At 35.6% G+C, this 27,172-nt stretch overlaps 1 protein-coding gene across 2 annotated transcripts in view; it reads left to right on the forward strand.

The window, feature by feature from the left end:
- Positions 1–27,172, forward strand: part of LOC126847734 (nephrin-like) — a 333,468-nt gene that overhangs the window by 116,079 nt on the left and 190,217 nt on the right. The window lies entirely within an intron of this gene.

Raw genomic sequence — 27,172 nt, forward strand, 5'->3', positions numbered from 1 at the left:
AATCATTTACGATTAAACGCTTCAATCCGAATCTATAAACTGTAAAAATATTAAGTATATCGATTAAAGGACTGTGAAGATCACTATTAAATGAACTATATCCAATGAAAGTTTTGAATCTATTCACTAAGTTTTTACATACCAAGATGTTTCTAACAAGACCATAAATAACAAAATCCGTTAATCGGTTTCAGAGATCTGCGTGGCCAAAGAACAATGTAGCCAAAACTGATAATTACAATTGTAAATAACTTAAAAATGTTTTTTTTATCACCTTTTGTATCACCTTGATAATCCTTTTCTAATGATCTTAGAATCAACTTTCTATTTGATTCAGATAGAGTTCAATAGAAAATTGAAAATTAAGCGTTTAACAGATGTAACACACAAAATGTTGGATATGAAATCTGATTTACTTGTATAATATTATCTTCTATCAAAGCCGGTGTGTGGCTTTTTGTTTTTTTTTTCTTATGCACAACAAGGTCTTACTTAAATTTTTTTTAAAAGCAAGGTAGTAAGATTTTTAGACAATGTTTACAGTTGTTTAATAACCCAGACACAGCAACCTAGAAATTGATTAAGCCAAAGTGTAATTTTCCCAAATAATAATAAAGTTTGATTTCAGAATCTTATAGCCCTACTTTAGATCTACGTGCAGTATATTTTTCAGAACTTAAGCCCTAAAAATACACCTAAAATATCGAAATAAAGAAAAGATTTCCATCTTTTTCGAGCAAAAGACATTTCGATATTCATTCAATTTTTTTTAAATATATTATTATGTTATTAATAGAAGAATGGAAATATCTGCTTATACCTGTGTACTCATATATTCACTCACTCGCATAGCAACCTCACATATTACACAATGGTCAAAAGGAAATTTTCCCCCTTAGTTCTGAAACAGTAATTTCTCATAAATAATTTGTCTTCTACCGGTGGTCACTCTGAGTCGAGAGGGTCTTAAAGCAATTACACTGCTCCAATGCGAAGTCTGGTCACCGTCTGGGTAAATCTTTTAAGTATTTAAATACTCCCAAACAATACCTTATCGTAAAGCACAAACCTCGTTTGAACACCGAAGGACCGCCGACGATCGACCCGAACGATAATAGGTGTAATTATCGTCGGGATGTCTTTTTGCATTACTCCCATCGGTTTCCCTCTTATATTACCACTCTCCTCCTTTCCAATTCTTTTTTTTTTGGGGGGGGCGAGGGGATTTGGCGGAGCTAAATGGTTTTTTAAAAGCTTTAGCCAAATAATTTTCGGATAAGGCGCTAAAAAAAAAGTTTCCATATCCAACACTTAGTGTGTGTGTGGAATTTCCTCGCTAAACCTCTAGACCAAAAAATAAATAAATAAATCCGCTGCAAAGGCTTTAACTCGGCCGGTAAACTGTATTTAAACGCACGTTTTGAAAACTTTACTCGGTTTTCATTTTTTTTTTTTTACTTGCGCGCGTCACACGGTGAAACGATTTTAATATTTTTCCACACAAAGCGAGGCCGCTGACCTCAGACCAATGGAGTGAGTGACAAACAATAACTGTTAAAACAATTTTTAATTGCGTTTCTATAATAAAAGTATAATTAAGTATGCGACAAAAAATATATATAAAAAAAGGAAACTAAAAAAACTGTATTTATTTTTTTATGTAATTAACAACGTTGTTATGCCAAAAGCCGCGTCTGCTTTGTACAGTCAACGTATAAAGTACATCTCACTTCTGCAATTAAAGTCGTTAATGACTTTTTATAGTGTATGGAAAAGAGAACAGTCATTTTCAAGCATAATTAATATTTTTTTCTATTTTTATACATGCAGTACACTCTATTATTTTTGACATTTTAATTATGTATTCTAAAATAACTGTAAAATGCATTTTTTTTTTTATGTCAATTACAAAATATGTAATTCAAATCATTCAGCATGACTCACGGTAGTCAACTAATAAATTAAAAATGGACATTTTTGGTTATAATATTGCGTGTAATTTAGTACTACTTTTATAGAAGAAAGGTTGAGTTGTGACCATTTTCGACTTAAACGTTGATTAGTTTCATAGATTGCTTGCCACATTCGATATCTATATTTTAGCTATAAGAGGTTTGCTGAAAAAAGAAATACACTTAAAGAAATAAGTTTGTTATTAGATTATAAAGTGCATGAAATCCGTCCAAGCAAAGTGAAACTTTTGTCTCGTTCTTAATAAGTACACCAAACGCCGAAGATGAAAATGAAGATAAATACTGATAATTTAAATTAATTTTCGAAATTAAATTTACAAATTAAAAATGTTTCATTTCAAACTTCTATATTGTTTTTAATATTATTTAACCATGAAACTCCCATAGCTAAATAATATTATTATAAGAAACCACAAAAATCCGAATTTGTTTGTTTATATTGTTAGACTATATACTAACGAGTATAATAAACAGAGTAGGGCGGGGGGCAGTAAACGAAACAAATTATAGAATTTTATAATAGAAAAAATGTTGCTTTCAGTAAAAATAAATAACATTACATTACGCCAAAACGATGCAAGCCTCTCAATTTTTTCAATTAAAATGTATTTTTTTAAGGCCTGATGAAATGTTCACTATAGTATGAGGCTGCCATTTTGTGAACAGTTATTGTTTTGTCCATGATGTATTCTAATGTTTTTAACATGAATAATATGTCGATAGGCTGGATACAAGAAACTTCATGTCGCCATTTTCGCGTTGCACTATCACTTTCAGTAAGAGATTAGAGATAAGTGATAAGAGATATATGGTGGGTTTAATACATAGTTTAATCTTAAATATATGCTCTGGCCAAAACTTGATTCAATGTTTTTCCGTGAAGTAACCGGTTTGTTTTTTCTATGATTTATCAAATGTATGACGGTGTTATCATTACCTAACCTAACACTTAAATATGTATCATGGAAAAGTAACTCGGTATTTTTACTTTCCATGAAATCGGTACACAAAATGGCTACCGCCCAGGGCACGGACGTTTTTCAATTCGAATACCCGTTCCACGCAATATTGAGTTCAGTTCACACTAAATGCATACGACGATGGGAAACGGTGGTCGTGCAAACACGTCTGTTGATTCCAGAATATTCGAACTTGGGAACTTTACACGTCCGCCGGAGTGGATAGACTTAGAAAAGAAAAAAAAGCCCCATATATTATATAGGCGTTCGCGAAAAATATCTCGCTGCGCTCAGATAAGCCGATATAGTGTACTAGGCAAATGTAAGGGGAGATAACAAAAAGAAAAAAAATAATATAAATAAAAAATAGACCGTACTCGTGGATGTAATACTCACTCGACGAATAGTGAACAAAAAAAAAAACAAAACTGAAATGCATTGCATTATACCCTTCGGCGGTGTAAACGTTTGGATTAGGTACGCGTCAAAAAGTAAACCGGGTGCAGTAAAAAATTGGCCGCTGTGAGTGCCGTCGTTTTTATAACTTTTTAAATCCGGCGCCGTTCACAAAGGCCGTATTAAAAATACAAAAGAAAAAGAAAGTAGGATTTTGTATATTTTGTATTATTTATAACATAATATACTGCTCTCTTCGTTTAGCAACGCGGTAAACGCCAAATTTAAAAAAAAAAATTGAGATTATTTCATACCTAACCGGGTGTGTTTGCTGAACTCTAGCAAAACACAGTAAATCCACTTGTAATACCCTCAAAAGTGATTTTATAAAATGTAGTATAGACCGGAATTTTGTCCAACACCAGGGAAAAACACTGTGTATTATTATGTAGCAAGTCCTAGACAATAAAGCGCTAAGCACTGCATAGTATTATATTTTTCTTGGTAAACCGATTTCCATAATATTATACTGCCCGGTAACCTTAGCTTAAACTGCTTTGAAGTTTGCACACTACAATATGTACCAAAACGTTTAATGGGATATTAGATACTTGGGTACTAAATAAAACCATTATGTATTATTTTATTTTTCAAAATTACATATAAATTGATTTGTTCTGTGCTCATTTGATTAGTTTTATCGCCAGCAATGTCTGGTACAACTGTTTGTTATCGATCACTTTTCTCCAAGAATATTTTTTAAAAACTTGATATTGGTTGAAATATCCATTTTGTTTTTTGCACTTAACAATTAACATTTAATTTGTACAGGTTTTTACAAATTTGTAATTATTTTCGTTATTGATTACATTTTTTTCTTTAAATACTTGTTTCTATGCAGGTTTATTGTTTGTGGTGTGACCATTCAGTTCTTAGCAACGGCTTACGAGCAATAGGGTTCCGTTAACCTTTATTTATTTGTTCACTTCAAAATTGAACTTAAATTTAAGGGGAAGTACTGACATATTTATAGTTTATTTTTAAAAAATATTTTATACACAATAAATTATTCACAAATTATAAAATTATTTTTTTTTGGAATTGCAGAAAGAACTCCACCTAGCTTTTTAATCGAGGGGTTGTTTTTAAAACTTAAATTCAATGATCCAAAAATCATATCAATTGATGAACAACATGATTTGTCTTTACTATTGAAAAATTACCCCTTGGGCCGATAAAATATATTGATATATTTTTTATGTTCTGTGAACTTTATTTTGGTGAACGAAATAATATTGAGTTTATAACATTATATTATTTCGTTATGTTACGGACCCTGAGCATTACTAGAAAATGGACTTCTGATCGGCTAATACATCCAAAACGTCCAATATGTTTTGATTCGACTATTTTACTTTAGGTTAGATGTAATTCCGTTTTACTACAAGTAAAGTGAAATGTTTTATTAATTTTATACTACATTTAAATATAGTAAACAACACGGCGGTGGCAATATTTTCTACCGAAAGCACTTGTGTAGCTATTTTGCATACACAACGCTCCTTACAAATATTTTTTTAACAAATAACCCAACTGTTATGGCTAAGTCGTAGAAATCTATTAACACGTTTGAAACCGCTACTTATACTGGTCAAACACGAGGCGGACCGACCTTTGTGTGGTAAATATTATTACCGTCACGGGTGACTGGCGTGCGGGCGACAGGAAATTACGGTGAGGGTTTTTCCCCCCCCAAAACCGTGGTGTCAAAACCGTTCGGAAGATGACACTTTTTTGACACACGACCCGAGCTTGTGTTATTTTTTCCCGGTATTATACTATAGATATTTTCAAAATTGCCACAGTGGATGGACTACAGGTCAAGCTGGGCGGTGGCGAGGGGACAGACCGGGGTAAGGGGACGGCAATTTCTTACGCGTATCGGCTGTATAAACTATACATACATATATATATATATATATATATATATATCGGTGTTGGAGATTCGAGGCCGAGACAGCCACTGCGGCGGGTACGAGCAGACGGGAAATTCTATTTGGCATCTTGGCCGTACACCTAAGTACATATAGGCGTTCGTGTCGGAAAGTGATTTCATCCAATCGACCGTGTAGAGACTGCGTGGCCGAGATGGCCCCCCAGGTAAACCGCTAACTCATGTGTTCGCTGCCACCACCACCACCACCACTGCCCTCTCACCTGGTGAGAAAAGAAAAAATAATTTTTATCACGTCCCAGATAAAGCCGTTCCGACCGGAGTAATTCTCCAGAGCTCTTGTCCAAAACGTGCGGTCCGATTTACTTTATCTTTCTATGTCTCTCTCCCTCGCTCTCATACACACACTCTCTCTTCGGTCCCGAAATCACTCCTAAGCACTTGGGTCGGCGCAATCGGTTTGTAACGATTTGGTCGACGGCGAACCCAATTAGCCAGTCATTATCTATATTGGCTCGGAGACTGCCCACGTGCGGATAGCAAATGTAAAAGTAATAATTATTCTTGTAATCCTCGTTTTCGATCAATACGTGGAACACGTATTGCCTATGGCCGGCTGCCATTTTGTGAACAGTTATTGTTTTGTCCATGATATTTTTATGATTTATCAAATACAATGACGGGGAGTTATCGTCATGTTGTCATCAATTTACCCAACATTACAACATTACATAAAAACGTATCATGGAAAAGCAACGTATCGTTTTTACATTTCATGAAATTGGTACACAATTGAGTTTAGTGCATATGGTAGTGCCGTCGCAATAGTACATCTTGATAATAGATAAATATAAGTACAATACATATTAATTTTAAAATGGTAAAAATTATAAAGTTATTTTCTGAAGCTATAGTCTATAGCCCCTTATCTTTTAGTCTATTCTTTCAAATAGCATTACCGTAAGGCCATATGAGATGAAACAATTTGTATTCTCTCTGTGATAAAAGTATATTAATTCACAAGAAAAAAATTTTAATAGCCACAGATTTTACTTGTCTATTTAATATTGTATGATTCTCTTATTGTCAAATAGAGGTATACATACGACGGTGACAGCGATCAACGCGATCCACTGTGAATTATGTCGGCCGCCAAAAGTTTGTGTGTCTACCCTCCTTTCTGTTATATTATATAATATATATTTTACACAAATACATAATTTGATATCCAACAATTAAGTATCAGATGTCCCGCCGGCGGGTAATACTTCTTTGTCGACCGGGCGGCCGGCCGGCGGGTAGGCAATCTATCTACAGAGGTGCATGTAAAAAAACTTTTAATTCGATAACCGCCCCGGCACCGCAATACGTTACCGCGCGTTCGGCTGTCGCTTAAAGTTACTGTCGTTTTACTGAGTGAGGTTTTTCTTTTCATTTTCATTTTGTTTAACTCTTTAACCGAACCGTCTTCGGTGGCGAAGATACTTTTTTCATTAATTTTCTTTTAATCCACCGGCATACAATAAATAAAACGTTTAAAGTTTCAACTCAAAACCGATCATGTCTCGTATTTCTTACCTTTCTTTTTTATTTTGTTATCGAATCAAATAAGTAATACAAAATGAGAAAAAAAATACTGAACAACAACCGTTGTGCTCTTGTAACTTTATGTTCACTAAATATACGCTTAAAAATAATATGTTGCAATAGAACCAGTGGTGTAAACTCCACAACTCGTACAAGCATAACGATGATACTGAAAAAGTCCTAAGCCAACTGGGCACCTAGGAAAGTAAGGCACCTGATATAAAAAACTTAAAACTTGATACATTTTGAATATTTTTCTCGGTCAAAATTTTGCATTGAAATAAATCAGCTAGCTGTGTATTAATTTAAAAAAAAATACTAAAATATATGTCGATATACCTATTACATCCATAAGCGTTTTGTATAATTTAAGTGTATATTGTTAATGTTAAAAATTCTGTGGCGTTTGTTAAATTTAAGGTTTTCGGGTTGAGTGTTACATTTTTGAATTGATAGATATTTTTTAAGTGATGACAAAACACAATAATTAGTTGTTTGGTATGAAACTCAAACCTATTTATTTAAATTGAAAACAATAACTGAAATTTATTTTATACTTAAGTGTTGTGCATTATCTAGATAAAGAACCCAAACAAAACCTCTAGATAAAAAATTCTTGGTAATTGATTTTTTAAGATATGAACTTGGATTTATTTTTGTTCATTCTTTCATAATGTTAAAACTTATAGGGCTTTATATATACTATTTCGTCAATGAAATAATTATGCAATAATAATAAATTACACAATATTGGCAATAAAACGGTCAACAAAAAAGTTTATATAGATGTATGTCATCTTAGCTGGATACAATTTTAACGATTCTAGAAATGTGACCTTATCTGGATGATTGAGAAGCATATTTTTTACTCTTTTACAGTAATAGTGTAACATACTATACAGAGTACTACAGTGTACTCCTATAGGATTAATAGGATCTGTACTCTAGTTTTGCAGGGTTGTTTTTTAAGAGACACTTGTAATAAGAATTCATGTAGGAATAAGTAGAATCAACTCCGGGAAACTTTGAGCAATATTTTGCCATAACCACTTCCTTAGAAATGTAATTTCCTTGGACGTTGGCCGTGTTTTTTGTGTAGGATTTTTCAGGGCTTTGTTTTTTTCATTTATTTTAACGCCAAGTCAATACAATGTTTTATACTCGATGTAAGCGCATCGGCCGCCTGCGTGCCGAGGACGAAAGTAACATTACTATCCGTTCAAAGGGCGAATAACGTTTAGGAGTTAAAACAAAAACTACCCTACAACACCTACCAGCAGCTGCCGGTGGTGCTTAGCCGTACGTTTTTCATTACATTAGCGTTTATGCACGGTCCACATGAAACGGTCGTTTTGAGCACATAAGACCGCTCAGTGTATTATAATACCATTAAACCGATTATTTTCCACGTAACCGTGCGTTCAATTCGTGTTTCTAAAGCGTCCCACTACGCCGGTAGTCGAGGTGTATTTTTATTTTTAAATAATAATTATTGTCGTTTCTGTTTTTTTTTCCCTTACACTGCATGATGATCCCTCGTTCGGATTTTCAGTAGAGTCTTATGGCTATTACTGTATAACCTTTTAGTTCTCGTATCTCTCCTTTCGATTAGAGCCCTCTTTTCTCGTACGCTTTCATCCAGCAACGATGATCAACTTTGTTGGAACCCTTGCCATGCTGGGGTCAGCGGAAATGAAACGCTGACCATTTAGCTAAAGCCTAAAGCATTTTCTCTGTATAATTCTGTATTTCACCTTATAAACTCTGGTGCTTGGCTCGGCAAGTGGTCTTCCTTAACTTTTCACAATGGCATCCATAGTCCTCATGGCTATCCAGGGTTCTGGAACCAATGGAAGTTACCCCGAAAAAATATGCCTTCCTTTACAAGACTTAGTGTCTGGCATAACCTTTTACCTGCCTTTACTTTGAGATCTGAGCATCTTTGAGCTCATAGAATCTTGGTTTCCTAGGACCTATTGACAGTTTTGTAAGCTGTGCCGCTTTGCCTGGAGGTTACAAACGAATAAGTGACGTTCAATCAGAGTTATTCTGATAAATGAGTATAATTAGCAGAGGTGATAAAATTGAATGTATAAAATCATGTTCATGTTATTATAACGTATTAAAATATTTTGTATTTTTTTTGTTTCAGGTATGTTTCATGTCTCGATAAAGTCGCGTACACGTTTATTATCATGGAGGAAGGTAACAAATACTTGTAAAAGAAATTATCTATACAGTATAGCCTACTGTATAAACAGCTACTAATCGGAATTCTATAGGTATTAAAACAATTAGTACAATAATCAAATAAATCCGTAGTATTCAGGACGAAACGAAATTTGTGACTTTATTATTTTCAATAATTTTATTCTGACAATATTCGTTGTTAGCAATTTTTTTAAACTTTCATTACAGCAATTATTTAAAAAAAAAAGTTATGTACATTTTAACGTCATTAGGGATTGTAACGCGATTATCTTTATACGAATTCAAGTCCTATTGTGTAATTTTATTAACGGAGCCAACGTTCCTTTTTGCCAAAATTACAGTGCCGGTCTATATAATCTCTCATTAATTATTGCCGGCGTATAATAATTACTATCGAACACAAGTTTTAACGTGATAAAAACCCAAGGGCCGTGGAACAATAATTATGGACAACTCTAAATTATACCCTCAAGTGATGGGAATGCTAAAAGAACCGTTGTTATAATAATCGACTGAGTCTTGGGGACATTGTGAAACGGTGGGTAAATAAAAAATAAAATAAAAACGACCATACCGTTTGACGACGACGACAATTTTGACATTCCGAAAAGAAGTTTCCGTCGATTTCTCGGATGCTTATGAACATTTGAACTGTTGTAAAGTGCCTGCTCCCCCTCCCCCCCAAAAAAATAATTCACTGTAAACCGAAACCGTCCGAAATGCACAGAATAACTTACATCGGTTAGAGATCTTATTTTAATTAAAAAAAGAGGGGTTGGAACATAGTCGGGGGATAGAGCACATTAGAACGGACAGGTCATAGGAATGTAGGAATTTTTTAAGCTGAGAGCGATAAAATCACTGTCGTATAATTTCAAACACCTGTTAACCGTTGCAATTCGTTTGCACAAAGAAACTTAGAAATTTACAACGTTCAAAAGTGTAATTATCCCATTTTTTCTTTTCTCGAAAAAAACAAAATTAGATTAACCTGCGGTCTAATTTTCAAACTTTAAGCCCTAAGAATTACCTACGAAAAACCCGAAACAAAGAAAAAGTTTCAATCCCTTCTTGGGTAAAATTTAATTGAAATACTTTAAAGAACCTGTCATATTAACTAAAATTATGGTCAAATATCTAAAAAAAAAAAAGTTAAGGTTGTAATGAAATAAATTATTTAATTATGCGTTTTAAAACAAAACTAATTGTGCTTAATTATTTGTACACGTTATTTTTAGAGAAAAAAAAGTAGGTACATTTCAACGATCACACGACGTTATCACTATTCTGATTGAAGTGGTGCAACCTCAGTGGTGACACGTGTGTGCCGTTTAGGGCTTTGACATCGGGTGTGGATATATTTAAAGTCAAATGCGCAAAGGGAGGCTAGAAAGTTGTATTTGTTTATGTTAATAGCCGATACAATACAATATACAGTGTCACATCGTAACCACGGTTCTGTTGTGTAGGCACACACAAAAAAAAATATTTGTATAATATTATACAAAAATATACAAAAATAAAATATATATTATATTCGGTAACACGATATATACACTACGTACGGACTAACGGCAGAAAAACAATGTACACACAATATTTTATGCTGATGGAAAACTTGTGGTGGAAATTTTATTCGGTTTGTTTATGTTTATTTAGAGGGCGGGCGGTGTATCCGTTAAGGGTTGGAAAATCTATTCGGTTAGGTTGGTTTTTTGGTATTTTATTTTACGATATGAAAAATATTATATATATATATATATATAAGTTTGTGTGTGTTGGTATTGTAAACAAATAAACCATAGTGGTGACAAGTGTCCTTGGCGGCGATGTGTGCTTTTAACACTGATGTACACACTTGTACACCGTCAAACTCGTGTTCAGAACGAAAATTATTGACTATCAAACCATTTTTCCATTATATTAAAATAAACTCTAAAGCTCGCGGGGTTTATTTTAACAAAAAAAAACAACATATATATATATATATATAATAATGTAAGCAAGCGCTTGTGTACACGTTGTACGAACGACGTGGAGACATATGATGTATTTCGGTTCTACTACTGTGTTCTTGTCAATTTTGTTTGCCAGTTTACAGGATGATTGATTGACTAGCCAATGACCCAATCGATTGGAAAATATTACTTTATTATTTTTTACTTAATGAAGCAATGGGAATGCATTAGTTTTATGTCATTGCGGAATGTCAAGTTATAAGAATATTTAATTCATAAGAAAAGGGATAAGTTGGCTAGGTGATTTGATGTGTATTTTCCAACACTATAACCCTATAGCTTAGATGATCTTAGGGGTTTTAAGACTTAAAGAAATTCAAATTATAACAGTAAGACTTGTTTCGACGGAATGACCCACCCCAAAACTTTACAAACGGCATCGCAATACCAAAACCAACTAAAATAAAATACCCAAGTCTTACGCTAAACAGTGGAGTTACTTGGTCAGATCATATTCACACAAAAAAGTAATGCTTGACTAACGGCCTGGAGCTCCAAAACCACTAGTTGGCAAATTATCTGAAACTAATACAACCATTACATCTACAATATATAGATCACTTTTGTAACCAATGCGGACATACGAAATACAACTACCGGGAGCTGCTAGTGTATCTGTTATGAATAAAATCCAAACATTACAATCCAAAATAATCCGTATAATCCTTCAAACGCTTGCTTGTGTGAGATCTCCATTCCTCCTGTCTTAATCGTTTAATTAAATCGAGCTAAAAATGTACCTTAGTCGGATGGCTTCTTTTCATGTAAATCAATTCCTCGCGTTATTATGTATTAACTTCACACACTACGACTTTTGTACAGATTGGTGTTTTTCTAAAAAATAAGTAAACATCTTTGTTTTTTGCGTCGCGGAAATAAGGAAAACGCTTTTTTATGTGGATGATTTTTTATATTTCCACCGGAATGCGAATGCATTTCACGCTTGGCACGGTATACATATAATATAAAGACGGTGAAAAATATGAATATATAGATTTTTTTTTTATGTTCGCAATAACCGAAGTCATCAGAAAACGTTTATTGGAAAAAAAATACCGACGCGAAAATCAACCCTTCGGGGAGGGGGGAGGGATCGCCTATACATACACACCTATTATAAGATATATAAGTACGTGAGGCCGTGTACGTTCAAGTGTCGTCCTAAGAGGTGTCGTTCTCAGAAAAAAAATTAGAAAGGGGATCGCGCTAAAAGTGATGACATTTCACGGGTGTTTTTTTCGCGCACTAAATTCGTACCGGTACGTACCCAAGCAAAGTCTACCACCTGAAAGATAGAGAGATAGGACGGTGGTGGTGAAAAGGACCGAGACGGACCGGGATGACGGTGGAAAGGGTAAGGTGGTGGAAGCGTTGAAACGACCTTCTCGACGGCGTCACGCCTTGCATCTTTTACTCTCGATCCGTCCGCTGCCACCTGAGCTCACTTAAAACACTAAATTGTTCCTCTACGCGAGGGCATAAGCACTACTACCCACTGTGGTCGTCCGGTTTGTTTCTCTACCGAAAGAAGATTCCTCGGTAAAATTGCGTGGCGCATAAATCGGACATTTTTCGAATTTTCCACGAGCGAAGTCGTGGATTCTAATTTTACGAGGTAGATAGAAAATTTAACAAAATAGCATTACATAATGGCTTAAAAGTTACATACTATGCGTATGTTGGTAGATACAGTAATGTAGACCATGTGATTTAAATATTGCAATCAGTGCTCAGAAGCAAAGAAATAATAGCAGTAACGATTGGAGCTCAGAGGGAATTAAGGTTATAAAAAAATCAGGATTTGGAATAGCATAAGCTAATAGGAAATTAAAGAGAAGGTTCCCTTTAAACGCGAGGGAAGGGCAATTGAGTAAAAATATTCTTTGAATTTTTAGAAAGAAAGAGAAAAAAAGAGTGTATTTAAAATGCATTTCTGAAAGTTGGTATTATTATTGTTCCGAACATCAATATTTGTTATTTACACTTGACACACAATTAAACAGCTGTCAATAATAATATTTTCAAATTTAGAGATTGTTTTCTCGTGGCAATGCCCTTTTCCTCTTATTTCAATAATAGGAAAATTAATGAAAAACAAACAAACGTGTAGTCTGCTATGTTGTACAGGATGATTGACTAGACTGTCAATATAGTAAACAAATATTAGACATTTTTTTTTTAAATTGTTCTTTTTCACCCTGTGTATAAAACTGCGATTGTTCCACAGTATAATTGCCTGGTCTGAGCGAGACAACAATAGCAAGAAACCGCACAATAATAATATTATCATCGTGCAATGGTATAATAATATAATATTGTTGCTTTGTTCGTCGATTTCCGTATAATATACAAGTGTACCCTCATCCCGTACATTTGTATGCTACCTACATAATATGCAATATTTAGAAACCGGCGAGCCACCAGTTTTACATGCCCGAGGCAAGTACAGTCTATACTATAGACACTGTAAAAGCGCACTTCCGCCGGATGCAATAGTTTAATGGATCGAAGCGAGCCAGATAAACGACGGAAAACAAATCCCAATACAATTTGAAAACAAGTAATAACAATAATAGAAATAGTAATAGAGGGGCCATCATTTTCCTAGAAAACCCTAGTGTTTTATGAAAAATAATTACACTTTTGTAGTTTTTATTTCTGAAAAACTTTTTTAGTGCTTTCCAGTGCTATCTACTTTTAAAACCTGTTAATGATTCTGAGCAAGGAGCAAGGATAGGAACAATGTAGTAAGGAATAGTTCTAGTCTAATCATAATAGCAGAAGGAAAAATAGCAAGGGAAAGGCCTAATTCGTGACCATTCTTGAAACAAGACCCTATGGAAGAGACCGCAATAAAGAAATATTACAGCGAGAGCTTAAACAAATTATTTCTCGACGAGGAAAATGGAGAAAAACGTCGATCATACCAACTGATCTTAGGGTTGAACGAAAAAATCAAAATTCATAATTATTTTAAGAGATATCGAGGAAGTGGATCGCCCTGTACGATACGGCCGTCGTTGGCTCGGTTCGCGTGTAAATGTATAGAAGAAAAAAAAGCGTTTTTTTTTCACATTGCGGTATTGTTCGCCGGTTATATTGGGGCGGAACGTGCCGTTAACAAAATAATCCGGACATTATGCTCGAGGAAATTACACACAAGTGGGGATGAACGACCGTGTTCGAGAGGAGCGCAAAAACGACGGGCAGAAGACCAATCAGGTCGGTAAACGATTGTATATATATATATATATATTATATTATTTTCGAGATGGGGGTGAGGGTTTAGGCGATACTCTGAATACTAACGTAAGCGTATTATGTTATTATTATTATTATTATGACGGTTTCTCCTCGGTGGTTGTGCCTTATACTACCCTCGAAATGTTTCACCCCCCCCCCTCCCACCCCGTTAGGGGTTAAGCGCTAAACGCAGCCGTTAAATTCGACACAGTGTCGATTATTACATTGTGGTTTTCTTGAAATGTCGTTCAAAAATGTCTTGTCGTCGGGGACGAGCGGGTGGAAACGGGAATTTCCATAAAAAAAAAACACTAGTTAATGCTTTATTGCGGATCTCGGAACTACTTAACGGCGGTATTTACAAATGCCGTCTACCGTGTCCTTAACATGTTTTTCTATTTGAAAAAAAAAAAATAAATAAATAAATAGCAATACTATTGAATTATTTACCGAGCAAACAATTATCTGCGCAGAGCTAAAAAAATAGATTGCGATGGACCAACATTTATTTGAGCAAATCCATATTATTGTACACTTTGTCAGAACCTAGTAATAATACAAGCTATACATTTCAATGGTCTTCTTCTCGTTGTCCGGTTCGAATGGGGTGGCCAGCCAAATCGCTTCGCCCATTTCCGTTTCGTTATTAACTATCTACACATCTATACAGCTTTATTTGTAACAGTCACACTTATATCTCTTGTCCGCTGTAGTATTTCATTTTGTCCCCCGTTTCCATCGAGAAACCCAAACAATCTTAATGTTTCTTTCTCCCATTCCTCCCGATAACAGTACATAAACATCTTGTCGTAGTGTACACATTGGACCTGGTGACCATTGGACCACATTGACGAATGGGTTGAGTACAGCATTTTCGAATTTGTGAAGAATTTAACTGAGGGGAATGTGCGTGGAGAGGGGAGCGAAATCCTACGGCCCCTCTCCTATAATTTTCAATGTACTTTCGCAGGATTAATCGATCTGGCGATAATGAGGGGAATGTGAGCTCTACAGCTGTTAATAAACGAGAGTGCTTAAGCTATACCTACTGTATTTGTGATTGAAAACTGCAGTCGTGGAGCGTATTATAGTTATGTGACTCTCAGGGCTCCGTTGAACCCGAATCTCTTGGAAATCAGCCGTAAGTGCCGCGGCTGAGGTGTAAGCGAAATGACAACCGCACTAACGTTAATGGGCTTTTGTGGTCCTCGCAAAACATGCCGGTTCCCGACGGACTACTCGGTCGGTTTCCACAGTATCGGTCACAATGGAGAAGTGTAATAAACAGCGGCGAATTTTTGTGTTTTATTTATTTATTTTTTTTTTAAATTAACAAGCCAGACAAAAGGACACGACGTCATAACTTAGGTAGGTACATATGGCACAAAAGCCCAAAACGGACAAAAGCCGTGGCGATGCGTTATCGGCCCCGTCCCGGTCTCCGGGGCATTGGCGCCTCGGCGTTATAATATTATGTTGTATTATATATTCAGAAAGTGGATATTTTCCTAGATATGAGAGTGTGGTGCGTGCACGCATACCGTTGGGGTTCTTGTCGAACTTCGCCGGTGTGAATAATACATCTATCAATAACGCCGGCCGGAAACGCGTCGTTATCATTTTCAGTTGGCGAAGATTGCGCTTCGATTTTGGAATTCAATTTCACTTTTGCCCCCACGCACGTTTCCCGCCGCCGCCGACCGGGAGTTTATTGGCACTATTTATTTTTTTTCCCTGCCCCGCCCTAGCCCGGTGATTTCTTCCGACTTCGTTTAGAGAGTTGGCCGAAAAAGTCCGAAAAAGCTCTAAACCGGAGTTAATACGTGCGCTTGTATTGTGGCGGGGGAGGGTCGGGGAAACGAGCAAAAGGGTAGGTGTAAAGCTCGGTTTTCAACTAAACACAATTCGCCTACGCGGTGCGTGCTTGTCGCCGCTGCCTTTGTGTGTGTTTACGAATTGGAAAAGCGCAACTTTCTGGTTATTAGAAATGGGGCGGCCGAGACAAAAAAAAAAAAGGCCGGTAAGCTACGCACGGATATAAATAAAATACACGGCTGGTGAGAGAGAGAGAGAGATAGAGGAGGTGGCCGGTCATCGCGCCTACGACGAAGGAGCTTTCCGAGCAATTAACTGACACAAAAGTTTAACGGCAATATTGTCTTCGTGCTGGAAACTTTTGCTCAGGTTTTGGACGATGAAAGTTTTTAATTTTTTTTACCACAGTCCGCGCGGCCTACCTGGACTATTATTTTCCAAAAAAAATTATCTCAGTCAGACGTCGCCGAAATGTCATTGTCTTGTCATACAAACTTGTCTTCTACATATTTTTCGCCTTGGTTGAAACAATTTTGAGTCGGCCACCCAAGTCCTAAACTTCCAGTTGACACGATCTCACATATCGTCTTCGCATCTAAACCGCCTCTTTTTCCGTCTTTACCTCTTCCCTCCTACGTTTATTTTCATTGCCATTCTTACTGCATCCGATTCTTCTCTCCTCATAAGTCTATTTTCGGTTGTAGTTAAGACATTTTATTAAAAAAAAAAACACAATAATGGTTTTTTATGATTAATACAATTGGTTACACTTATATTGTTTAAAAGAAACCGCCAAGCTAATTTAAATTATTTTGAGCTCTTTGTGAGATCTTTAGGTCAATCGATTTGATCGAAAATCAAGTATAAGTTGGTCGATCATTGAAACAGGCGTCTAAGTTCTAGCCAAAACAAGCATCTTTTATTTTCATTAGAAAGTACTCTTCAACAAGATTCAACGAAATTATGTTAAGGACAGCTCTTGTACAAGAAACATTATCTAAGCTAGCAGTATTAGTTATAGAAACGATTGTTGAGGGCATTAAATTAGCACACGAGTCGAGGAACACTAGGAGTCCAAAGAATTGGTCTATACATTTGCTGTTGTCAATTCTTCGGATCTGAGCGGTTAAACTATGGCGAGTGGGCAAGAAAGGTTTTCGAAATACGGTTAGGTAGGGTAGTGGTCTTAAGGGACAAAAACATATCCAATTACTCAAAGCCATTGAAAACCATTAATTGCGCAAGCTATGACACGATTGTATCGAAATGTGGTCGGGAAGACTCTTAATAATTTCCTCTATGGTTGTTGGCTTCAAGCCAATTTCTTTTTGTTCAGTCAGCTCGAAAATCATTAACCGCCACGTGGAAATCATTTCAGTTAATTTTAACGTTTGAAATCGTCGATCTCGATGTGCTACAACAACAATATTACTTCCGGACAACATGCATGACACCCTGTTTACATAAAGTACAAGGTGATTTACTATACAAGATGATCCACCTGATGTAAGACAGGTTAAGACAGGATAGGTCGACTGCCGGAATACTTATCTGTACGATTTCTGTGCAAAAAATATTGGCTATGCCTTTTTTAAAGACATAACGAACTAGGTACAGGAAGTATTAAACAAATGTTTGCCGTTTTTCGTCGTCCTTGCTGTACTGTATTCGGTGCACAATTTAAAACTCGAATATTGACAGTATATTTATGTATATGTATTCTGATTTCCAAATTAAATACAAATATATTTTCCGACCGTCCGATAAGTCACGGAAACTTTATTTTCGTGAAACTTAAACAAAAAAAAGTACTCTATATATATATATATATATATATATATATATATATATATATCAAACGGTCCGCAACGGTTGACATTCGGAGACTGCGATTTTTAAAGTATATATTTTTCTATCCACGAGCAAAATATAATAATATGATTTGAACGCGATATTAATACTCAGAGTAGTCCACCCTTGTAAACTATCTATAACACCTATCTACCATATTCTTAATGAGGCGGTGGTAAACACTTAACAGTCCGCATACGATATCGGTAGATTATCGAAATTTAAATTATAATTAAAAAAAAAAAAATACAATATTATAAAATATGTTCGATAATACAAATTAATCCAAAAGTAAGTTAACATTAGCAGAGTTTGTGTTGATAAAGTCAGATATTATTTGGGTTCTTAACGGTTTAAAAAACAGTCATGATCATTTGCAGTATATCGAATCAGCACTGTAGCACTGTCTGGTTTTCGTAGTAAGTTACCGAACAAATAATTTTTGTCGCTATTGTAATAGTTGTACTGAAGCTATTCACCGGTCGTTTACCGACAAGCGTGGCAAAGTGTTAATGATGAGTCTCTGGGTGTGTACCCACGCGGACCGTCGCACTGTTCCCGAAGTCCTGTGCACTTAGGATTGCGTTAACGGCTGAGAGCGTAGTAAAGTACACATATAACGTATAACATATACCGTAAAGAGACAAAATCGTTTGACATGATATTTCACTTGTAACAACAACACAACGTACAAATAATGTTGCCCTAGTTAATTATCTCGGTGCACTCGAGGGCACTTGGCCAATTCCACTATAGCAACATCTGTCGCTAGTAATAAAACGTCAATAATAATATGATTTTCTCTCTCACACACATACACACACACGGACTGACTTGTCTCGGCATTCTAATAATATTATGATATAATAACGGTTTGTACGATAATCCGCAGGGGAAGCTTGGAATTAAATTTCAACTATGCCAAAGCTCCGGGGATATAAAATATAACACACACAACACCGCGGTAGGTCGAGCATGTTTTAAGTTCGACCCGGACCGGAGGACATTATTCATGTTGGCCGAACATTAATAACGTTGACCGTTCGACCGAAAAAGATAGAAGGCGGCTAGAAAAGTTTACCGGGTTTTTTTTTTGTCTTTCGACTTTCGGACCGGCAAGTAATTTACCACCGAACGTTGATAAACGCAAATCTGTTTATTCAACGGCTTTGCTATTGAGAAATAGCGCTGATAATGAATTATTACCGTCCGGATTATAAATTGTTCCCCGTCAGAGATTTTATTTTCACCTTCGACGCGATAGCGGAGAACGTATTGGTTTGTATAATAATGTGATTTTTGTTTCAACTCAACTCACGGTACGCCAGATTGGCCAAACAGAAAGCGAAAAACGAGGTTGGTACGACCGTCGCCGGCTGTTTGAAAAACAATTAATCGTGGATATGTTATATCTTATCACTTAGATTATATCTTATCACTTATCACTCATATCTAATCTCTTATCTCATATCTCTAATATCTTATCACTTAAATCTTATCTCTAACTAAAAGTGAAAGTGTAACGCGAAAATAGCGACATAAAATTTATTGTATCCAGCCCAATAACATAATACCCATGTCAATTGATTTTAGCCAACTTTGATAACTTCTTCTATGCTGATCTACTCTGTTTTTAATAATTTTTGACATTACATTAACCGTATTGTTATTTCTAGGCCGGTTCATAATAATCATTACTATATGGGATATTGCTTTTTTATTGCTCTCTCTAACTTAATAATACTTTTAAAACTACTTTCCGTGTGCAAACTCACATAATTTGTTGCCCAAAGTCCGTTTGTGTATACACACATTCGACCAACAACGTTTTCTTCAAACGCGGCCACTAACAACCGCATTTGGACATAGTCTAGACTATAATCATATTAATAACGTCTTGAAATACTCGGAAGGTTTCCGACGTTCACCGGAATTGTAATTTCTACAAATCGCTTGAGTTAGGAGTTTTTATTTAAAGACACACGGATAAAGTTGTCAGCGCACTATCAGAAAACGAAAATCAATTCAAAATCACTCATATTGTGTGCGGGTAGTAAAAAACGAAAGTCCATAAATATTTAATGAGTTTTTCGCATTAATCGCCGCGCTGTTTAATATTTATCGCTCGCGGTTATCTAACAGTACTTGTCCGATAAATTTTTTCTTGTATTGGGTTGTATTGTGCTATCTCTTGTAGTTTAAGACAACATTAACCGTTTATAAGTGGTAACACACGACCCAAAGTTATCAGCATCAATTTTATTTTCGTTTCAATTATCAATAGTTATTAGTAAATATTACTTGATTTTTTTTAAAAGCAAGAAATCAAAGGAATACCAACTTAATGCAAAGAGCTTATGGGTTTTGTCAAATTTGTAACACGAGTAGCGGGAATACCTAGTTTAATGATCAGAAAGGTTGGTTTTTGTGCGAAATAAAAGCAATAACATAATATCGTATGCGCCTCGGTTTATTTTTTATTTTGGCATCGCCCAGCGAATAGTAAATAATACAACAGACACAGTCGGCCAATCATACGGTCGGACGGAGAAAAATACCGGGCAATTAGCGTTGGTTCGTTTCCAAGAAACACCAATAACTCCTGTGGGAAATGTCTTAAAAGCATTCTGGTTTTACCCGGACAAGCCGGGTTAGTGACCAGTACGAATTGAATAAACACAATGTACGCCGCAGTAGTAAACAGTAGAGGTTCGCTTTGTGTGTAAACAGGAAATACACAATATATCTGACCAGTAATAGAATTAATAGTAGACAGGTAGGTACACATCTGGTGCCGGTTGATTTTAAAAATTGTCTGGTTTATTTATTTCTAGCCTTTTCAGGCGATTTTCATTCGTTAGCACGTCGCTATTGTTACCACAGAAATAATAGTTATGGCTTGGTCTGTTTGGGTTTAGTATCTTAGCACATTAGGTACAAGCAGCATCGGATTTAATTAACACTAAAATCTACCAACAGCTGTCAATTTGACTTGTAACACACGTCCAAATCAACACGTGTAGATATAAATCTCACACACCTTAATTATCGTGGAACGATCCATCTTAATGTTTGTGTAGACCTTTTTGACATTAGTTTACCTACAACGCAACGCCTCTACAATACGAGCCAATTACAATGATCGCTTAACTTTTTCAATTTTCCTAAGACACCGAGCCGAAGCCGTTACTGCTTAGTTTATAAACTAACCCAATGCTTATTACAAATTTCGAACAATATTGAAAAACTTAACACAGATTAGGTTGGTTTTGGTTATGTTTAGTCAGGTTGGGTTTATTTTGGTTTTGATATTGTTCGGTTTAGTTTTTAGGTTTTTTCTTTCTCGGACTTTGGAAGATTTCTACAAAAAAATACATAGGTTGGTTGCTTTAGATTAAGTTCGATTAAGTTAGGTTACCCAGAGGGTAATTATGTCTTGGATCAATTACTATAGTATCAGTGTCAGGTCTCTTTAAATGAGGATAAAAAAGTTATAAAAAATCATAATATCATAGATTTTGTGGTTGTTGATCGTTTCATATGTAGAAAATTTCCCCCCAAAAATAAAACCACATTTTACCGAGCGCGTACCAAAATTATTTTGGAAACGTTTGTAACTACATTTGTACCTGATTAATTTTTTTACGATTCTTGTATAAGTTTTATGATTACATACAAGAGTGTACCTACAATTTATACAGTGTACTCGAGCTTTCTGGCACTTAATTATAGGTGATTTATTAAGGTAATCAATCTGATGTAAGACACTCAATGATAGTACATTTGTTCTTGTAATTGCTATAATATGACCTCAGTTTTCCCAAACCCAAAAGCCCATAAATTCATATTTTCGCTGGCATTGCCCGATAGGTGACAAACCCGATAACCAGGCACAATGAAATGTTTTGAGACAATCGGTTCACAACTATCTATTCAAACATAGTGACAGCAACAACAGTATTAAATGGGAAATCGCTGGGTTACTGTTGTAAATACCGAACACTAATCTTAAATTCAAAATCTTCACTATGACATAGCAAACCAAAGAATTGATGAAAATCAAAAATTCAAACGCTTATACTCTAGACAATCTTATTATATAATAATATAGGATATCCTATTGCCGTGGATACAGAAAATTGTATTTTGAAAAATCACCACCACCGTGTCTCCAGGGTAACCGGGCCACATTAATAATTATTTAATATCGCATTTATCGTGGATCTTGTTGCACAACAAATAACTACCGAGTAACGAAATTCTTCGGCGATTTCGCATTTGTATTGCACTAAAAATAATTTAAGAAAATGTTGAACATGTTTAAAAGATTACGATCGATATTCAAGCCGGAACCTAAACCCAAAGTCTACCAGAACGAAGTCATCGAGAATAACCGTTTTTATATGGAGTGCATAAGCAGCGGTGCATTATTCGCTGCTGTCGTCGCACTGAGCAGAAATCTCGACATGACAGTAGAAATCTTAAGTTCCTTCGTAAAGTGGGTGGATGTGAAATTATATAGTTAATTTATCAACACTAAACTAATTCAATAATATTATGATTATACAATGTAGAATATAATAAAACAGCCTTAACAAATATATTTCATTTATGACAAAAACCAGCATAGTTTTTATTGTACAACGTTTAACCTATGTATGAATTGGGTGTAAATATTTTCAAAGTATTAAAAAATATATTAGGTATACGTAGAAATATAGGAAAATATAATTTTCAAAATATTTTCCCAGAAAGTGAGCGTCTTACATTATCCCTACAGTATACAATCGAGTTCGCGCATCTAATCCGTTTTATATATATTTTTTTGTCATATTTTTACAAATTCATCATGTTTTTTTCCATGACTCTTCTCCTACGATCGAGGCGGTTTCGAAAGTGACGAGCTCGCTAATATTATCATTATTATTGCCTTTGCCACTACAGTATTGCACTGTCGAAATGACGATGGCAATGTAGGAGTTTAATTTCCTGTTCAACAAACTGCCGGGGCCATCCATCATTCCGGTTCACTATATACAGACGTGTACATCGGTTTTTGTTCGGTTTTAAATGCGAATTTACAAAATCATCATCTCAGTACAAGTATCGCGGCCACGGTATCCGTGTAAGCGGTGCTGTGTGCAAACCGGATACGTTTTCAGAAAGGCCACATTGACGCCACATTTCAAATGGTAGGTACAACGCGCTTTTGAAAAACAATGTCAGGCCAAAGAGGGTCGAAAACAAAAGCGGGTAACGACTTATAATTTAATGTAGTGTTTGTTTTATATAGTGCCCTTTCACAGAGAAATGTAAAGTTTTTAAAATTTTCGTCACCCAACCAAACGCGAAATCAGATTTGCGAAAAACCCTAGCGCTGGAAGTATCGTGTTAGAAGTGTGAGCGACATGAGCAATGATTAATTTCGGTTCAGGTCCAGTTCATTGAAGGATAATTTTTGTTTATTGTTAATTGATATTATTTCTCAGATGTGTTTTACTGGTTTCTTTTTGAAGTTAGTGTACTTGAAGAATCACTGATGACGGCATAGTAGTTTGACGATGAAGATAAACTAAATTTGTTTGCTTAACGAATAGCATTTGTTTGGGCTGTACACAAGATGATCAGTTTGACATAAGACGCTCTTTGATGAAAACATAAACTCATTCTTAATTAAGCGCGACCGGCACATATAATTCGTAGTACGGAAATTCCTGCTTGAAAAACTCCACGTTAATCGAAATACTTTTTAGATCTGTGATGTGGAACAATACGGAAAGGTTCTATTTGCAGAACATGATAATTACCAATAACGATGTGTTGACTTACATAACACTATGTACATCGTTAATTAAACTAACTGTTAGTAAAGAAACCTCACAAAGTGTGATCTTCAAAACAATGCCCAAATAACGGGCTAGGCCTTATGTAATTTGACGACAAAAGATAATTTTGCACAACATGGCTTGGTTGGAAAATGTGCCTTTGGAAATTGACAATGTTTTGGCAACGAGTTACTTAAACGATGTCGTAAGTATTCAAAGCCAACGCAATTATTATTGGACTAAAGTTATACGGGCGAAGAAAAGGGCGATTTGAACATTGAACAAAGAAAGAAATCTAGATCCGAAAACAACGACCCTATATACATTTATAGTTTGATCAATTTTGACTTCGGGTACCCAAATGCCTGTTTTCTGAAACGGATCTGTGGACACTGTACATCTCACTTTGGTATTTTCTTATTGTGCTTGATTTTCACTGTACCAATTGATTTCCTTACCGTCCACAGATTGGCACTATAGCTCTTGATTTGAAATTGATTTTGTCCTCTTCGTCCTCGGGCGTCTACCTCTAGTGATAAGTCGGGTACCCCATCATGCGAAACATATGTGTTTATTTCGTTTCAAGTAGCTGTTTATTTTTTTTTTTTTTGCGATAAAAAAAAAAGAGTGGCGGCATCAGCAAAAAGGGTGGGAGTTGAGAGGGACGGAAATAAATCACCTGCGAAATGATCGTCGCCGGATTTCATTTCCCCACCCCATTTTTTTGTTGTTGTTGCTCACAGGTAAATTGTGTCGTTGACGCCGGCGGATTATGGACAACGACCGTGCCGGCAAGGGATTACACAGTTGATTTGTCGCGGAGAGAAAATCCGATGCCGCGAACGTGAAAAATTATCAAACGACCCGAAACGTGTTCCGATTGCCCAACACTGCCCGTAGTAGTGGGTAAGGAAGGTAATTATCTAGGGAAGGGTTGGACCTAGGAATGAAAAAATGAACAGGGACACCACAGTAACATAATTTTAGGCACTCTCTTTAAGGAGGAAACTGTCTAGAAAGAATAAAACAAACTCTCAGAGGTGACTGGACTAGACCATAAAGCAGCCTAGGTTAGGAATGCCAAACAAGTTATAATAATTTATCTCAAATAAAAAAAATCGATTATTTTACGATTTTGCTTTGGATAGGGCAGAGATTTTTTTGTATGAGCAAATTTTACTGAAAAAAATATATACGGGGTAGGTATATAAATTGGGAAATCGGTCTACCGAGAAAGTATACTGTGCATCCACTGGTTTAATTTCAAGGAGTTGTTACATACTTTGATTTTCCTAGTATTGCACAGTTTATGGTTTATGGAATAACCTCAGTTTTTAAAAATCGGGCGTTTATTGCGTTTCTCTTTAATCAGGAGGGCAGTGTAGTTTATCTATTTTTACTCGTGTTCCTGTATAAGGCAGTACGACACACATTAGGCGGAGTGAGCAAGACATTTGTAAAAAAAAAAAACATTTCCCGCTGTCAACCCTTTCCCAACCCCCGGGGGGGTTATAGGTCAATTTACCGGAACGTTTACTCCGGACCGGGCGTCGCATCACGGCCAGGCATGCATGTTGCAAACATTTATTCGTGTATTACGTTTTATACACAGAGATTTAGTCTGGAGCTGTTTTTTTTTCTTCTCGTTATAGTAGTACTTTGTCATGTCTTACATTTCCCCCCCCTCCCTCCGGTCTACGTGCTCCTACGACGTCTGAAACCGCGCATAACCCACATTACTTATGGCCAAAAGTCATGCACGCCACCGTCGGTTTGAGATCTCGACTGTATAAAATATCATTGTTATGCTACACAATCGGTCATGTATCCCGTGTAAAACCTCGGGACGGGATAAAAAAGAAAATGTAAAAAAGAAAAATATAAAGACCAAGAAAGTCAATAATATTTTGAATATTAGCTCATACCCGGTTCAGTCAAACGAAATAGCATTAACCGAGGTAAGGACAGAATTTAGATGAAATCGAAGTTGACTCGTGATCAATTTTCGTCAGCTTGCCCATTTACCACCGTAAAAGCGTTGTTTACCCATCAAAACTATGGCAACTATTTCCAACAAAATAACCAGTGTAATTTGTATTTTTTTATTATCTGAAGCCAAATCAATATATTTTTTTCAATAGTAACCTGATATTAAATGTAAAATACATATAATTAAAAAAAACATTTCCACTTAGCGATAATATTTTTCAACCGATTTTTTAAAATTTTAATTGTGCCTTCCAAAGAGTCGACAAAAACAACAATTAAATGTCGATAATAACTCCTAAAAAAATGGGACGAAATTAATAATTGTTCCACTCGACCAGCCGTTTTAAATTAAAATGATATAACGTTCCGAAAATCCTTCGCTGTTATTAAGAAAAATAATATTATTATTATTATTATTTCAAATTGTCAATTAAGTTTATTTTAATTTAACCGGATTTGTTTACTATACTAATTTATAAAAACGTTATGGATGGCGTGCGTTGGCTTTTAGACGATTTCGAAAATAAAAGTCATTCTAACAATATTATGAGAGAAAAAAAAAAGCAACCAATGCAATGGTTCGGTCTACTGTTTCGCTCAATAATATGATCACGTTTTCGTTTTTTTCGTTCTTCAATTAAATTAGGCGATAAGCCGAACCTTCTTATTTTTCGTATCGCAGTGACTTTCCATTAGGCTTTAATGAAATTAAGACTTCCGTCTCTTAACCTTTGCATCTCCTTTTCTTATATTATTTTATCCAGTTAAAGTCGGCGAAGCAAAGTTTTTGACATTATTTAGGACGATTTTCTTGTCGTGGAAAATGGTAATAAAAATAATTTGGATAAAATAACACCATAGGTATGAACCATAGGTTTGAAATCCTTTACTGCACTTTCTCGAGCCAAGGTTATTTAGGTTAATAGGTAATTGGCTAATCTGTGCAAGTACAGTAGCTTTTGTAGTTACGGTAAGTTAATTCAGAACGTGCGTGCCTGTTGAGTTAGCGTATTTAAAAGTTTATAGTTGAACGTCAAACATTTGAAGTTTTGTTACTTGTAAGCTCTCCTATTTTGGTACACCGTGTGAACGTTTTCTATTCATCTCTAATTGATGAACAAAATGGTTGTCACCGCTGTACGTTTGGCATGGCATTGACATTTCCATTTTGCATAACTAAAACCACCGTATTAGCCGTTTAACCTTTGTAAAGTTCACTTGGGATACACGAGTCGTTATGGCTCAATGCGAGCGAAACACTAACCGTAAGTGTATCTATATTGAACATAACAATGTTACAATTTCAGATTACCCATCGTGAAACTATGTAATTTGCTCGATAAGCAAGCAA

Source organism: Adelges cooleyi, unplaced genomic scaffold, assembly GCF_023614345.1.
Source record: "Adelges cooleyi isolate 19-005CV unplaced genomic scaffold, UGA_ACOO_1.1 ACOO_flye_CR_arks_rails_tigmint_CR_PRNA_118, whole genome shotgun sequence".
NCBI classification, from domain to species: Eukaryota; Metazoa; Arthropoda; class Insecta; order Hemiptera; family Adelgidae; genus Adelges; species Adelges cooleyi.